General features: G+C 40.6%; 1 long non-coding RNA gene across 1 annotated transcript in view; it reads right to left on the minus strand.

Moving 5' to 3' along the window:
- Window positions 1-3,285: 3,285 nt before the first annotated feature.
- LOC135241146 (uncharacterized) overlaps window positions 3,286-14,610 on the minus strand; it is a 37,236-nt gene continuing 25,911 nt past the window's right edge. Inside the window, exon 4 of the long non-coding RNA XR_010325906.1 lies at window positions 3,286-3,498. This is a non-coding gene — a long non-coding RNA (uncharacterized LOC135241146). The remainder of the gene's footprint in view (window positions 3,499-14,610) is intronic.

The following is a 14,610-nucleotide window of genomic DNA, read 5'->3' on the forward strand; positions in this document are numbered from 1 at the left end:
GTGCATTGGGCGAGACTCAGGAATACACCCAGGCTACCAATCTATCACTGGGCACACACTCCATTAACTCACCATTCACTCACATGCTCATACCTATGGACAATTTAGAGTCTCCAGTTAGCCTACCTGCATGTCTTTGGACTGTGGGAGGAAACTGGAGTAGCTGGAGGACATGGGGAGAACATACAAACTTTGAATAGAAAGGCCCAGGCAGGATTTGAACCCCGGACCTTCTTGTTGTGAGGCGGCCCTGCCACTCACTGCACCAAACAATTTAAATATAATATAATATAATATAATATAAAGTGCTGGGGTACTGTGAGGCCCAATGTGAGATCTATTCAAGGGCCCCAAATCACTGGGAATGCCCCTGAACTGAAGGATTGACATTTTTCTACATGTTATATGTGGACCTCTGTTTCTGGCGGGTAGTGGGCTCAAGATGCAGTAAGATCAAAGGAGTTCTTCAATAAGATCAGAGATTCCATCCTATTTTTACAATATGTTATCTGACATCTCGAAATTTGAGAATGGTCTCCCAAAACTAGAAACGAGCCCTTGGAGTAATAGCAGCAGAGTTTTGCCTTGAAAATACAAATTAAAAAAGACAGTCATGGAGCCAATCATGGTAAGAAAAAAGAGAGGGACATTCACTCAGAGAAAACATTTTTTTTTTCATACAATTTCTGACAATAGAGTAAGACAATTAGTCTAGCTATACACTGAAGCAGATAGATAAAACCTTATTAAAGAGCTTAGCACGTATTTCAGCCAGAGGGAATGGTCAAATTCCTTGTCATGGATGTACTTATTGCTCCACTTATTAACCCACGCATAATTCTCTATTAATTTCTTCAGGCACTGCCAGATTTTCACAAAAAAGTAAACAAACAGAGTTTGGTGTCTCGTTGCCATCGTGACCACCATGCATTCTTGTGCAGATATGATATATTAGACTTCCACAGTTTATGCTCATAGCAGCTCTTTGCAAGAATTTGGCCCAAAATTTGTGACACTGCCTGCCACATTTCTGTCTTCTGTCGGATGCTAAGATTAGCTAAAACAGCCACTCATGAGCATGTCACAGTGAGAGATCCAAGAGGAACAATTTTGGCTCACAACATAAGAATCATGCAGTTTGCAAATTTTGTCTGGGACTGTAATTTCGTGGCAAATATTGCAGTGTATATCCACCATAAGTGAGCCAATCACACGTGTATTAGTGCTTCAAAAGGCTGACATCATCTTCCCTGCTGGACAAGCTGACTCTTGCCCACACTTCTGAATCTCACTATATAAATCCCCCCAGAGGAAGGGAGACTGGCATGACACAGACAGAACTAAAGCTCTTCTCGTGTGAAAGGACGGTCAAAACGGGGGCGCGCGATTGGCCGATAGAGCCCTAATCCGGCCCTGCCTCTGAAGCAGGAGCACGCCGGCTCTCGTGTGAACTCCCGAGCAGCCCCTTCAGCACACAGATTTCTCAGCGCTCGACTTCTCTCAGATGTAACGAGCCCGGCTCTCAAAGAGCTCGAGCAGAGCGATGCGTCTCCCCTTCATGTGTGTTTGCAGACTGAGAGAGCGTGTGATATCGGCTCCGTTTCCCGCTCTTTCTGGGCCTGCTGGGGATTCTGGGAAGGTTGTCACATATTTGTTCGCTTAATGTTCAGATGGAGGTTTTTTTTTTTACAGTGAAGTGTAAAAGATGAGATTCCTTTAGAGTTTGCTGTTAAGCGCACTGTTTGATTCCTCACTGCAGGCAGTCACTTGGCCTGACAAATTGTTCAGACGATAGAAGGCAAATCTGTGCATTAATGGAAAAGAAAACCTGCTGTAACATGAAACAGCTCCATGTCAATGTATTTTGTAGGGGATTGTGTGATCTTTTTTATTTGTTTATTTATTTTTAAATATAGCTACAATCATTTTGTCACTCAGTGGGATTTGAAGAAGATGCCTTGAGATGGGAATGAATAAACAACCACCAAGACCGCTAATTATAAACCTCTTTGTAAACTCAATACAGTAAATTCACCTATTTTCACAGTTATGAGCATTCACAAAGCTCTTTCCTTTGGTAAACTTGCAAATAAAGTTGATCTCCAGTGTAATTATGTACTTTCCCTTCATTTTGAGTTTCACTTATTCAATCTAAATTCTGTTTAATCACATTGTCCAAGACGCAATCAACATTTAGGCACTTACTGTGTTTTTCCTGATAAACACTGTTTGTACAATCTCTAAGTTCATCAATCACCAAAATTAACTGAAATTTGTTTGTGAAGAAAACAAAAACATTTGCATGTATTTGTAAGTCAGTGATAAGCACAAATGTCTATTGAATCCAAACAATTAGCTTACATTAAGTTTTGGAGCTGAAAAACTGAAGGTTCAGCAAAAAACTAAAAAAGTATTTCCACTAGTTGCTAACGCTACCCGAATCATTAGTTTGTAATTTGCAAAGAAAATAAAAAAATAATGATATTAAAAACAAATCATAGTTACACAATTCAATAATCATGAAGTCTAAGTAAAGGAAAACACACGCCAACACCCATATACAAGCGCGCGCGCCCGCACGCACGCATGTACGCACGCACGGACACACACACACAGCCAATAAACGGGGCCCACTCAATAAGGGCGGCACAGTGCAAGGTGCAAGCCCCTTAGTGATAACCTACTGACTTCAACATTATAGGTCTTTGTGCTGGAATTGAGTCTTACATCTTGATCAATCGGCCCTGTCAGTGAAGAGTAATGTCTCTCCTCCCCTCCTCTCCCTGAGGCTCCGCCCCTCCCCCATGGCCCTCTGAGCACAGGATCGAGTCCATCAGGGCCCCCAGAAGGGGGTACAGGGATGGAGGGTTGGGGGGGGGGGGGTAAAGACAGGACAGGACCACCAGGACTAGGAAAGGGCTGCCTTCCCTTCCCCCTGCGTATATGAGAAGAAATGATACACTCTGCTCTGTGGCTATGGGAGGCTGAGGCCTGGGTTCAAACAACATCTGTGCTTTGTTTTGACTCGCACATAAATTCAAGCTATTGCGCATCTCAAGAAGAAGAAAAAAGTCACTTTTATTCTGGGATTAAAGTTTCTTTGACTCGCAAATTAATTTATAGCTTAGAATTATTGCAATCTTTCTGCAGAGTTTTGATATATCGAAAGACCCGTGGCAGGACAGCCTGTTTTGTATTGGCTTTATGTTAGTGTTAACTTGTTTCAAAAGGCATTTCAACTGCATAATGGTTTATATAGTAAAAAAACACGGAACAGCAGGAATATTTATTACTTAGTTTTAATAACAGAAACGTCAGATGGAACAGTATTATTGAAGTACAAGGTCCTGGAATGCAAGTGCAATGTTTTTTTTTTTCTTCAACCGGAATCCAGGCGAAGACGATGTGGTGGTCTTAAATCTAAATTTCCCAGACCGTACGTCAAAGAGGTGTGCCACTGAGAGTGTGCAGAACATCCGAGCCGTGACATCACATATCCTGTCAAACGTGGACCGAAACAGATCAAACTATGAGTGCCCCAAAATCCACATTCACTTCAGGCAAACAAGACATGCTGTACATGTGTCTTCTCCCTTTGTGTGTGTGTGTGTGTGTGTGTTCCCGTGCTGCTTAATTTAAATTGGGCTACAAAGTCCACACACAAGACCTCCATTGCCCGATTGAAAAGGAAACTACGAAAGCCTCTCCAGGGTAGGAGACCCCAGCTCTACATACCATGTAGATAGGTGTACATGTGTGCGTTCATGTGTGCGTATGTGCATGTGCAAAAGAAAGAGGAAAAGAGAGAGGGAGAGAGAGTATATATGTTTGTGTGAAACTTTCCTCAGAACAAATAAAGTAATGATTGACAGAAACATTACAGGCCTTGCTTTAATTCCGTCTTTATTGCACAGGCATTTATCACAGTAATGGGCTAAACTTTTGCTTATGCGTGGCAATTAAGAGTTCTTTGTTGTGCTGAGTTTTGTGCTTTAGGATTGGGAGGCAGTTCCAAGCCTTCCCCCCCGAACTGGCAAGTTGGGGGGGCATGGAAGTTAGGGGCAGTCATCGTTGATGAATTAGTGGCGATAAAGCAATACCCATGGATCACTTTTACCACCAGACCCCTCCTTTCTGCCCCCGCTGCCACCCCCCAAAAGAGTGTCCCATCTGCTTAGGGGATTTCTGTGTGCAATACGCAGCCATAGCAGGATAAGCACACCATTTTCCTGTCAATACATTCCTATTAGCCTCCCAGATCCATACATTACAGAGCTGCAGGCCTGCAGTTTGCTTATCTGCGCTCCAGAGCGGGCTCTTTGATTTATCTAACTCCCAGGTTAATGAGACAGGGAGCCCAGAGTGGCTCCAAGGGTAATGTACTCCTGTATAAAAATGCTTAGGAGGGATCAAGTGCTAATCCATAGTAGACTAAAAAGCCTGGGACTTCAGCAAATGTCGCACTTCTTAATCCCCAAACTCAAGACACTAACAGCCCTATTTTATTTTTTGGAGTTTAGAGGCTTGCACTGCTACGATTGTGCAGAACAAATACACAGCAAATGCAGCAAGGTGAATGGAAAATCTATTTGGTCCCAGAGCAAATTATATTAAATTAGTAAATGCGAAAAATATAGAATTTTGTTTTTATGTGCAGTTTTCACTGCACCTTGCCACCTTCTAAAAATGATTAATAACATGAAAATGGGACAAAAATTCACGTGCATATCAGACCTGGAACAAATAACTATGAAAACTTTAACCCTTCAAAAACCAGTCGGATTCCTGAAGATTACCACTGACAGATTCTAAATTCAATGTTTACCTCCATCTAAAGGGTTAAAGTATTTCATACATATTCATACATATTTGACCAAGGTCTCGCTCAGACGCCAGACGCCATGCTTACAAAGAGCTTCAGGTTCTGGCTATGGGCACAAATATAATATTCAGTACATCTGCAGTGCTCATATATTGGCATTTATGTCCCTCTTGCTGCAGATTGGTATGTGCTGAAACATAATAGCATTGCACTTTGTGGGCGCAACCATAAATGTGTCCTCAGTTTAGTTGAACCTACCGTGACCTGTAGCTAAAGCAGTTTCATGACTGCAAAGAACACCAAGCTCACTCTATTAGAAACAATGCTGTTTCTTTTTGTAGGATATAGTGTGAACTTTATTAATTTCCTTGTAACATTAATTTCAGTGAACTCTCAACCACTCTTGATTTGGAATAATAATAATAATAATAATCATAATAATAATAATACATTTGAATTCCTTACTATTACTGGGAAATACACCATTATGCCTCAATGGACTGTCCTGGATATCAAGGTGATCGGTGAAAACCACAGTGATTAAAGTAACTTCTTTACAGATTCCCAGGGGTCATGACCCAGAAGTGATGTCCCATACTAATCCCTAACACAAACTATTGAAGAGCTGTTGACTCCATGCATTTCAGCTATAGACGATAGTTATTGAAATGTAAATGGCCCTGCTGATACCTCATTAAACTGCCATAAAACGTCTGGTTTGGAGTGAAATTGCTTATTGATTACATCATACTGTTAACTGTTTGAAGGACAGCACCTTATTGCGTTTCCCTGTCTAAAGCGCGTAGATCAGGCACGGAACACACTGAGGGAATCCCCACTTGGGCCAGAGTGACAGGGCGAGAGGGGTGTACTACCATTAGTCTCGTAAGCTTCTTCGTTTGTGCTTTGTGTCACTCATTTTCCCCCCAAGTACACATACTAGACCCATATAGACCCATTGAAGAGAGGGGTCCAGGAAAGTGTTTTTGACTCCAGTGGGAACACGGACTATGTAATCTGGCAGCGAATGGCTTCTTAGGCCCAAGGCAGCATGGGAAGGGTTTTTACCCCCAGAACCAATCCTCTGAAATGCTAATGAGACTGTTGTCTGAAATAAGACCAAGTGTGAAAAGGCCTTTATTAGGCTTGAATGTGACAGCAGTGTAGTACAATGGTTTAGGGAACTAGGTTTGATTCCCACATGGGGCACTGCCAGTCATGCCCTTGAACAAAGGTACTTAACCCAAATTGCTTCAGTAAATATCCAGAGTGGCAGCTAAATGCTTGAATACAGCTGTGTAAATGGTCGTACAGTACTAGTGGTTCATAGCTGAGTTGTTTTAGGCCTGGCCCTGCCAATGAGAATGCAGAATGAATGGTAGGAAACTATGGCATGACAGCACCATAAAAGGGGAGCAAACCAGATAAAATTTGTACCCAGAGGAACCACATATCTGTTAGCATATTTAACCTGCACCACTGTAGGCCTGCAAATAAGTTATTAAGTAAGTAAGTAAATAAATAAATAAATACATACCCCAGATTTGGCTGAGATTTAAGCAGCTCCACATGGCTTGAGAAACAAGATGGCTGGCTCTACTTGACTCCCTCCAAACTGCTTTAAAGCCCATCACATATGGCTAATCCCTGAGCTTGTTTTCCAGCTGGTTTTATTATACAAATTAAGGGGGAGAAACATGTCACAGTCTTACACACTCTTGCCTCTGGCAGGTATATTGTAGATGCTGATTGCTAACTGCCTTGTAATTAGTGTGTCTCAGAGCGAGAGGCATGAATATATCTGGTGGGGCCAGATATTAATTACAGTATATTTCTTTCCACAACTGACACAATATTGTAGTGCTGTATGTACCCCAGAGCTCAACAAATTCAGATACATCCAGTTTCTCAGCAGATTATATCTAACTGATGCATGGTCAACAGCTGTGTTAGCCCCCAGCTTAAAAATGTTACTTAGTAGTTTCCAAGACAGCTGATGAATGCACTGATGTTTTTAAATAGAGCGTGTTGAACCTTCACGTTCCTCGGATATTTGCTTTGCCATGAAGCTTGTATATATATTCAGTTGTTTGTCATGGACATTGGCACATGGTTAAATGCATGTTTGTTTCCACAAAAGACTGTTAAGGGAGCACATTTAGGTGATTGGTTAACTCAATTAGCATTGCCTGTGTTAATCTGTATAATTGATCATTTTTGTTTTCAAAAACTATAATACTGGAGACTGCTAAAGCCTGTAGAATATTGCATTAGAATACAGGCTATAGGAGACAACTTGGCACATTGAGGCGTTTTCATAATTGCGGGTTTAGAAATGTAACATCACATATATACTTTTAAAAAATAAAAATAAATAAATAAATAAATAAATAAATAAATAAATAAATAAATAAATATTTTAGCATTCATTTCCTTGACTCAACAAATGAGACCAGTTAGTTCATTTTCTGGTTCTAATATGATTGTTAAATAAAATATGTCTGTTATCAAAAAATGAAAGACACATTCATTATGTTTTACCTTTGTTCTGAGCAATGCTATTATTGCATCTGAAAAGTATGTGAATTTATTTTCATTATTAAAATCATGCAGACCCTGTAATTGGTATTCCATATCCAAATTCGGTGTCCAAAGCAAAGAGGAAGCTATGATCTTACAGATGCGATACAGCCTGAATGCGTCTCCGTTATAAATCATACTAACGAACTGCCAAATACCCAAATTATTCATCTTAAAGAGAATAATATATTTGTGTGGTAGACTGTGTGTTTGTTAGAGACTGAGAAAGCTGCATGTCTTCAGATAAGATTTCAATAGAATGCTTTTACTGCCCTTATGAAAATGGAATTAAAATAAATATATGGTTAATGCGTGGAATAAGTAAACATGTACGTGTGTGCGTGTGTCTGTATGTGTGTGTGTAGTATATATAATTATATACCCCAATTCAATTCAAGTTCAGTTCAATATCTATTCATTTTTGTGGTAGGCCATATCTGCCCTGAGTTCCAGGGTCACTAAAATGAGCTTAGAAATGTTGGCTATCTGTAACATCCTGACTTTTAAAGGAATCCATCTCGTAGCTTGGTGTTGTATATTCCTTTGGCTCAGGTTTGCCATATCCGTTCACGGTCATCTCCTCTTTAAAGCCCATTCAAGTCACATTGAGGCGTTGTACACGGCGTACATAAACGCAGAAATTCAGCGTGCGGACCCTTTAACAAGGAGAGGCCGTCCATATATTGCGCAGCGGTGACAATTCTTAAATTACTCCGGCTTGTTTTACGAGGGGATGAGAGGCCGCCCGTTTCTGGTTTTTTTCCCCCCTCGTCCAATGAGGGGGTGCTGATGGGGGAATGACCCTTTGCTTTCCTAAACACACGGCAATCTAATTTGGTCCGGCGCACCAATTACGGGCCTCGGCGGAGCACTTTGCCGCGACACGATCGAGTCGCAATAGGATTAGGAGCGGTGGCAGCCGGGGCGCCGGGGAAGATAAACGCGGCCATAAGATCGCGGCTCCCTCGGCTGAAGCGTATGTAAACAAGCGGCGGAGCCTCTCGCCGGGCAGACAGCGGCGGGCTTTCACTCAGCCGGCCTGGCAGGTAACCGGCGCTTTCGGAAACGAAGGTGCGGTGGCGGCCGCTTTAAGTGAGACGCGTCCCTCATTCTCACGCCGAATGACGTCATTATTCACATTTGTTCTGAATCGGGAGTCTGAATGCAATAATTGGTTATTATGTTGCGAGGGGCAGCTGTTTTCTAAATCGTTAACGCACACTGGGTTTGCCCCGCAAAACCTCCTCAGACTCCTGGCTGTCAAAGCAGATGATCCTGACGCGAAAGTGATTTCCGTAATGTGGAAAGTGAGCACCATAGACATGTTCTGCCACGTGGTTATGATTGGATTCTGCTTGAATTTTTGATGCTGGCTGCAGTGGCCTGCAAACAGGTTCACTCTCTTTAAGAAGTGAAACAAATGAGACATCCTAATCCATGCAGATTTATAAATGAACAAATGCTTAACACTGGGTTCAGTCAATACCGTATCTGTAAGTGTAAGGCTTTTTAAACTTGGCAGTATTTTTGCATTTGCTGTTGCCCTACCTAACCTCACACAGGTTGTAGTTCAGCTCATAAAACCCATTCTCTGACCTCAACCATGGACACCACCATTAAAATCTTCTCACTGCCATTTCGGGCAAGATCTTCTGGCTTTGCTTGGCCGACCATAAAAATAATCAGCAAGTACTGATATCTCTTGCACTTGCTGTACTCTGTACGCAGTAAGAAACAAATCACAGAGAGAGAGAATGAGGGGGAGATAGAGGGGAATAGACATGCAGAATATATCTCTATCTCTCCCTTATCTCTCGCTCAATTAACAATAAACGTAGGTGCTCTTATTTGTCTTCACAGACAGAAAGAACATGAGCTACAAATGTATATATATACGCACTGTACAAATGGACCAACCCAGCCAAGCCGGGCACTGGGTGTCACTCACTGGAAATTCTGGTGAAACTTTCAAACCCAGGTCATCCCTTACATTACTTTACACACACAATGCAATACTTCAGCTGCCTGGAAAGGTTTAGCGGTTAAAAAAGAAGACCTCTCTTCTCATCTATCAAGGTCACGAATGAAGACATCATATCTCCGATTACCACTCAGATTTAATACTGGCCTTTTATCTCACAAATTAAAACAGATAAATTTGAAAACAAAGCCACACTGAAAGGTCATCAGTTCTGTGTTGTTCTAAATCTAATTACCTTATTTATGGAGATATTACCCAGGGGCTAGATGGCTATAGATTTTCCAGAAAGAGCTTCCTCTTTTTTTGCGCTGCAGTTTTAATTTACACAGCGTAATACCAGGAAGTGTATATTAATTAGCGGGTATTATAATCCCAGTGTGACTCCAGCCACATGCTGGCTAAGCTAACTGAGGCAGTGCTCGCGCAAGTGCAGATGCAGCCCTATGCCTGGAGATTGCACATGAAAGGGATGTGTGTCTGCAGGGCACGAGCAACACAGGACAGGAAAGGCAGCTTCGGTTCAGTCTCATTTAGTCTGCGCACCTCAAACAGCTATGCTACTCTCAAGACATTTTGAGTGAATGAGTTGTTTTAACCACTTTGAAAAGCCAGAAGGAACCTGGTGCAATTTACATGTTTTGTGGTTTGCCTGTTATGAGTATATATGGAATCATACTGATTCTGAATATTTATTTGTTTATTGGTTTGTTTGGACCATGGCCATTGTTCTTAACTTTCTGAACAAAAAATACTAACACCTACTTCTGAGAAACAAAACTTAAGAAGAGTATTTGTGCAGTACCAATGTGCCCATTCATTGCTAACATACCAATTCACCAAGTACTTTTTCACAGATGTTTATAGATTTTTTTTCCCACACCTACATTAATGCGCATCTACTCCAGCAGTGTGTTGATATTTAAGCATATGGATTGATATTTTGTAAAACTCAATTCAAAACAAGTATTTGTGTGTATTGCACATTTTATATGTGTATATTCAGTGACTTAACATAAATTTAGCTCATATGTAGACAAAGCATGTATTAATGAATTTGAACACAAATACACAGTGTATTCAATTTGCAATGCTCTGGAGTGAAAGAAAAAATGCAGGTATCTCCATATTGATTACCTTTTGCTGTATCAAACTAAATTCAGCTATCAACTATTAGCTCCCATTATCAGTTCTATTCTACAATGTAATTTCTCTGTTGTCTGGACATTAAGTGTTATTGTTGTACAACCAGCTTTCGATGAAGTGCCTAGCTTTCAGATGAACCTGAGATGAGCTCCTAGCTTATCTGGTACAATACATTTCAACTACTGGAATTCCTGTTACAATTGAACAGAACAAAAAGAGTGTGTGTGTGTGTGTGTGTGTGTGTGTGTGCAGGAACAGAAGGCGTTACTGGGTGATGTAATTGTTCTTTATTTAGCTCTGTACATCAGTCTGGGACACTGTAATGGCAGAGTATTCTATTTCTCTCCTGGCCCTGCTGTGGGAGAATGGGAACCCCTCTCTGGTTACCGGGCAGCTGAGGGGACAGATCCATTTACTTCACCAAGTTCATTGATCAGGGATGAGTGTATGCTCTCTCTCTCTCCCTCTCTCTCTCTCTCTCTCTCTCTCTCCCTTGCTCGCTCACTCAGTCTCTCTCCCTCTCTCTCTCAGTATGGTGTGCAGCCTTCTTATTGATTCTTAGTGATTCTTAGCCTTTTAGCGATAGCCTGTACACAAGTCTTTAACCTTCTTACATTGGTTTGCATTATTGCACAGTGTAGCTGAATTCCACCCAACTGACGAGAGTCAGAATGATTTACATTCATGATCATGCTCTTGGTGTTGCTGCAGTGAATATGAAAAATATTTTCCATTCATTAGTACAAAACATTTAATGATATCTGGATAGCTCCCAATTATGAATTGTTCATTTATGTTGTCTGTTCAGGTGAAATGCAACTGTGCACACTACAGGTTTACCTTGAGGATATTAAATCAGCTACATTAACACCCTACACAACAAACATGGTTTCTAATGTGAGTTACCCTTAGAAGGCTACACTTCCATGCTCTTAGAAGGCTATGTCACTGGACCCTTTGCTAATGCAGTTAATCAGTTGGCTATAGTGTATTTTTATTACCTGAAATTAAAGCATTTAGTAGATTATTTTATTCAAAGCAAAGTAAACAGCTCTATTCTTACATACAAGGCATTTACACTGCCAGATGTGCACAGAAACAAGTTTGATGCTTAAGCGTAACATGGCCCCATGGTCCCACCTTCAAGAGAAACCGACCGGGAATCGAACCTGCTTGAGTTACAAGCCCAGTTTGCCAAACATTATGTTACACTGGCCTGTTAGTGCTAAACAGCCATGTTGCATAGAGCTAATGGTAATAATCAATTGTACAGCACACATTTTTCTGTTTAGCAATAACCATTAGGTCTGTATTTGAGCACAGAATAATTGAGGAGGTGAGTTATTCAAAAAGTCCTTAGCATTTCAACAGAGTCCAATTAACTGTAATAGAGAACATATGGTCCCTACTGGACTCATGTAAACTCTGTTAGGGTTGATTTACAGTAATAATGAGAATTCCTTCTGTGTACTAGCAATTTATTTTGACATTATTCGATATTCTTCAGTTTTATCATAAGAATAATGAACATAATAATACTAATAATACCAATAATAATACTACTACTAATAATAATACTAATAATTATTATTATTATTATTATTATTATTAGTAGTAGTAGTAGTAGCAGTATTACAACAGTGAGTAAAATGAACTTTTATCATTATGTCATAATTTCTAGAGGTAGTTTTTCTCCTGGCATAACTAATCCACATCTATCATCTTCGCAGTGCACTGAGTTGGTAATAGGTTTGATTTATGCTTAGTCATGTCTTATTTCAGCACTCTTATTGAGACTTATTGCGGATGCTCTGATCCACTTGGCTGGATGTGTCACAGCACGTTACGGAACATTACATTGAGAACACGCACTTATAATTTACCTCCTGTGTGCAGAGTTCATTAGCTTTGCCTAAGTGTTCTCGCAGCGTAATGGCCCTCAGGTATACATAGCACTGCTTTTCTATTTCCATTCCTTAATAGCAGGAGCTGGGTAATGCACCACGAGCAAGGTGGGGGGGGTGACTTTTGTGATATCTGGAAATATTTTGAGAGAAGTCTCTCGGCATTTATCGGTGTTTGGGGTGCCAAACACAACGTTAAAAATAAGTGGGCGGAATAAAATAAATAGCATAATTACGTAACGTAAAACACAGAAAGTGACTGCAGTATCAGACATGAAAAACAACAGAGTTAATGTCATCCATGTATTCATTCTTTCTTTCTTTCTTTGTGTACTTTTTCCTCTGTTTTCGCATAAAAGATGAAAGAAAAAGAGAGATATCTGGAGACTGATCCACCTTCATGGCTGATATTACCTTACATCACGACAGGCTGAGAGTGTGGGTTACTTGGATTTGAGTGGGGGGGGGGGGGGTTTATCTGGCGAACCTTGAGAAGGGGCCTTGGAAATGGACTGCGATTCCCCCATGCCCAGATGACTGTTTTGGGTTAGGTAGCCCCCCCCCCACTTTTGCCTTTCAGGGCAGGCAGTAATAAGAGCGGGACCCTGTGGATCCCGACGTCCGTGTGATGTAAAACCAAGCCCAGTGAAGCTAAAGCGGATGTGTGCACTAACCTGTTTGTATTGAATGGTCTTCATAAATAATTAAACGCCACGACTGCCAGCTATTATTACAAAAATAGTGGGACTGCATTTGGACACATGCCTCCGCCTTGTAAGTCAATAGAAGCACTTCACCTAGTGGGCCAGACCACAGTAAAGTAAAAAAAAGAAAAAAAAAGGCTTGGCCATGCATCTTAAAAAACACAAACCCGATGCACTCAAACAGCCCATATCGGGCCTGGCCCAGGAAAAGGGGAAATGGTTTGGTTTGTTTTGTTTCCTATTAATTGGAAGAGTGAAATCCCTCTCTCTGCAGACATGTTTTTTCTTTTCTGTGGAAGGTTAGGGTTTTAGATTGAGGGCAGCTCAGAGACCGCACTGTTAGTTTTTGAAGAGATCCAATGTCGATATCGTGAAATAGTGCTTGTGTGGTTTGCTGGGCTAATAGGAGTTTGATGATGTCATTGTCAGTGACCTAAGAAAGCATGACCCCCGTGCTCTGAGTATTTCTAAAATGCCACTTGCGCAATTATAGTTTGATGGCCCCTCGACTGTCCTGTTTCCTCATATATTGTCCAATGTGTTCATCTGAAGCTGTATTGTTTTCCTCTAGTTCTGTGTGTGTGTGTGTGACTTCCAATTTTGGTGACTGTTAATCATTAGTTTTGTTGTCAAAAGGTTGGTATTCAATCAACTTGTATCCTTAACTTTGACTTACAACACAGGTGTTTGTTGTTATTCTTCATAAACTCAGTTTGGTGGGTTAGTTTTAGTGATCTATGAACTTACTGATAGTATTTCTGCAGAAAGAAATACCTGTTAGTCAAAGACAAATGCTAATTAAATCCCCACCTCAGTGTTTATTATGATATGTGCTTTTTCACATTTTGTGAAAACACTGGTTTTACAAATTGGAGAGAACTTAGGTTACAGCCATGCTTTGAATTATTAAAAAAAATAATCCTATATTAAAAAGGGATATTTTAGAAAAGATGCTATTAAAAACAAACAAGCCACATACATTTAGGAAATTTCTATTAATTACAATCTGACTGCAAGATGGTTTAAAAAGAATAAATTAAAATAATCTGATGTGTGCACGTGTGTGTGCTTGTGTGTGTGTGTGTAAGGTAGTGTGTTTTAACCATTCCGAACAGTTATAAATGCAGCATTTCGCTTGTTTTATTGGTATTCATTTTACTCTGTCCCGGTCAGTCAGTGGAATGGAAAGAGCCAATCCTTCAGAGGCATTTATAATTCATACCTTTCAGTCTAAATCCTGGGAAAGTGCATCATAGTGCTGTATTGGTGTTTATTTGCTGATCACCATTTCTCCATATTCTCAATATCCTGAGTAGGTTAACTAGCCAATGTATTGAGTTCAGATGGTGTGAGAGTCAGGTCATACTGGATTTGAATCCTGTTTAGGGGAAAGTCATTATTTCCTGCCTATCCAGCACACTGCTAGCTTCTAAATATCATATGATCATCTCATTCAAGGTGATAATCTGATATTAA

This window comes from Anguilla rostrata, chromosome 15 (assembly GCF_018555375.3).
Source record: "Anguilla rostrata isolate EN2019 chromosome 15, ASM1855537v3, whole genome shotgun sequence".
In the NCBI taxonomy this organism is placed as follows: Eukaryota; Metazoa; Chordata; class Actinopteri; order Anguilliformes; family Anguillidae; genus Anguilla; species Anguilla rostrata.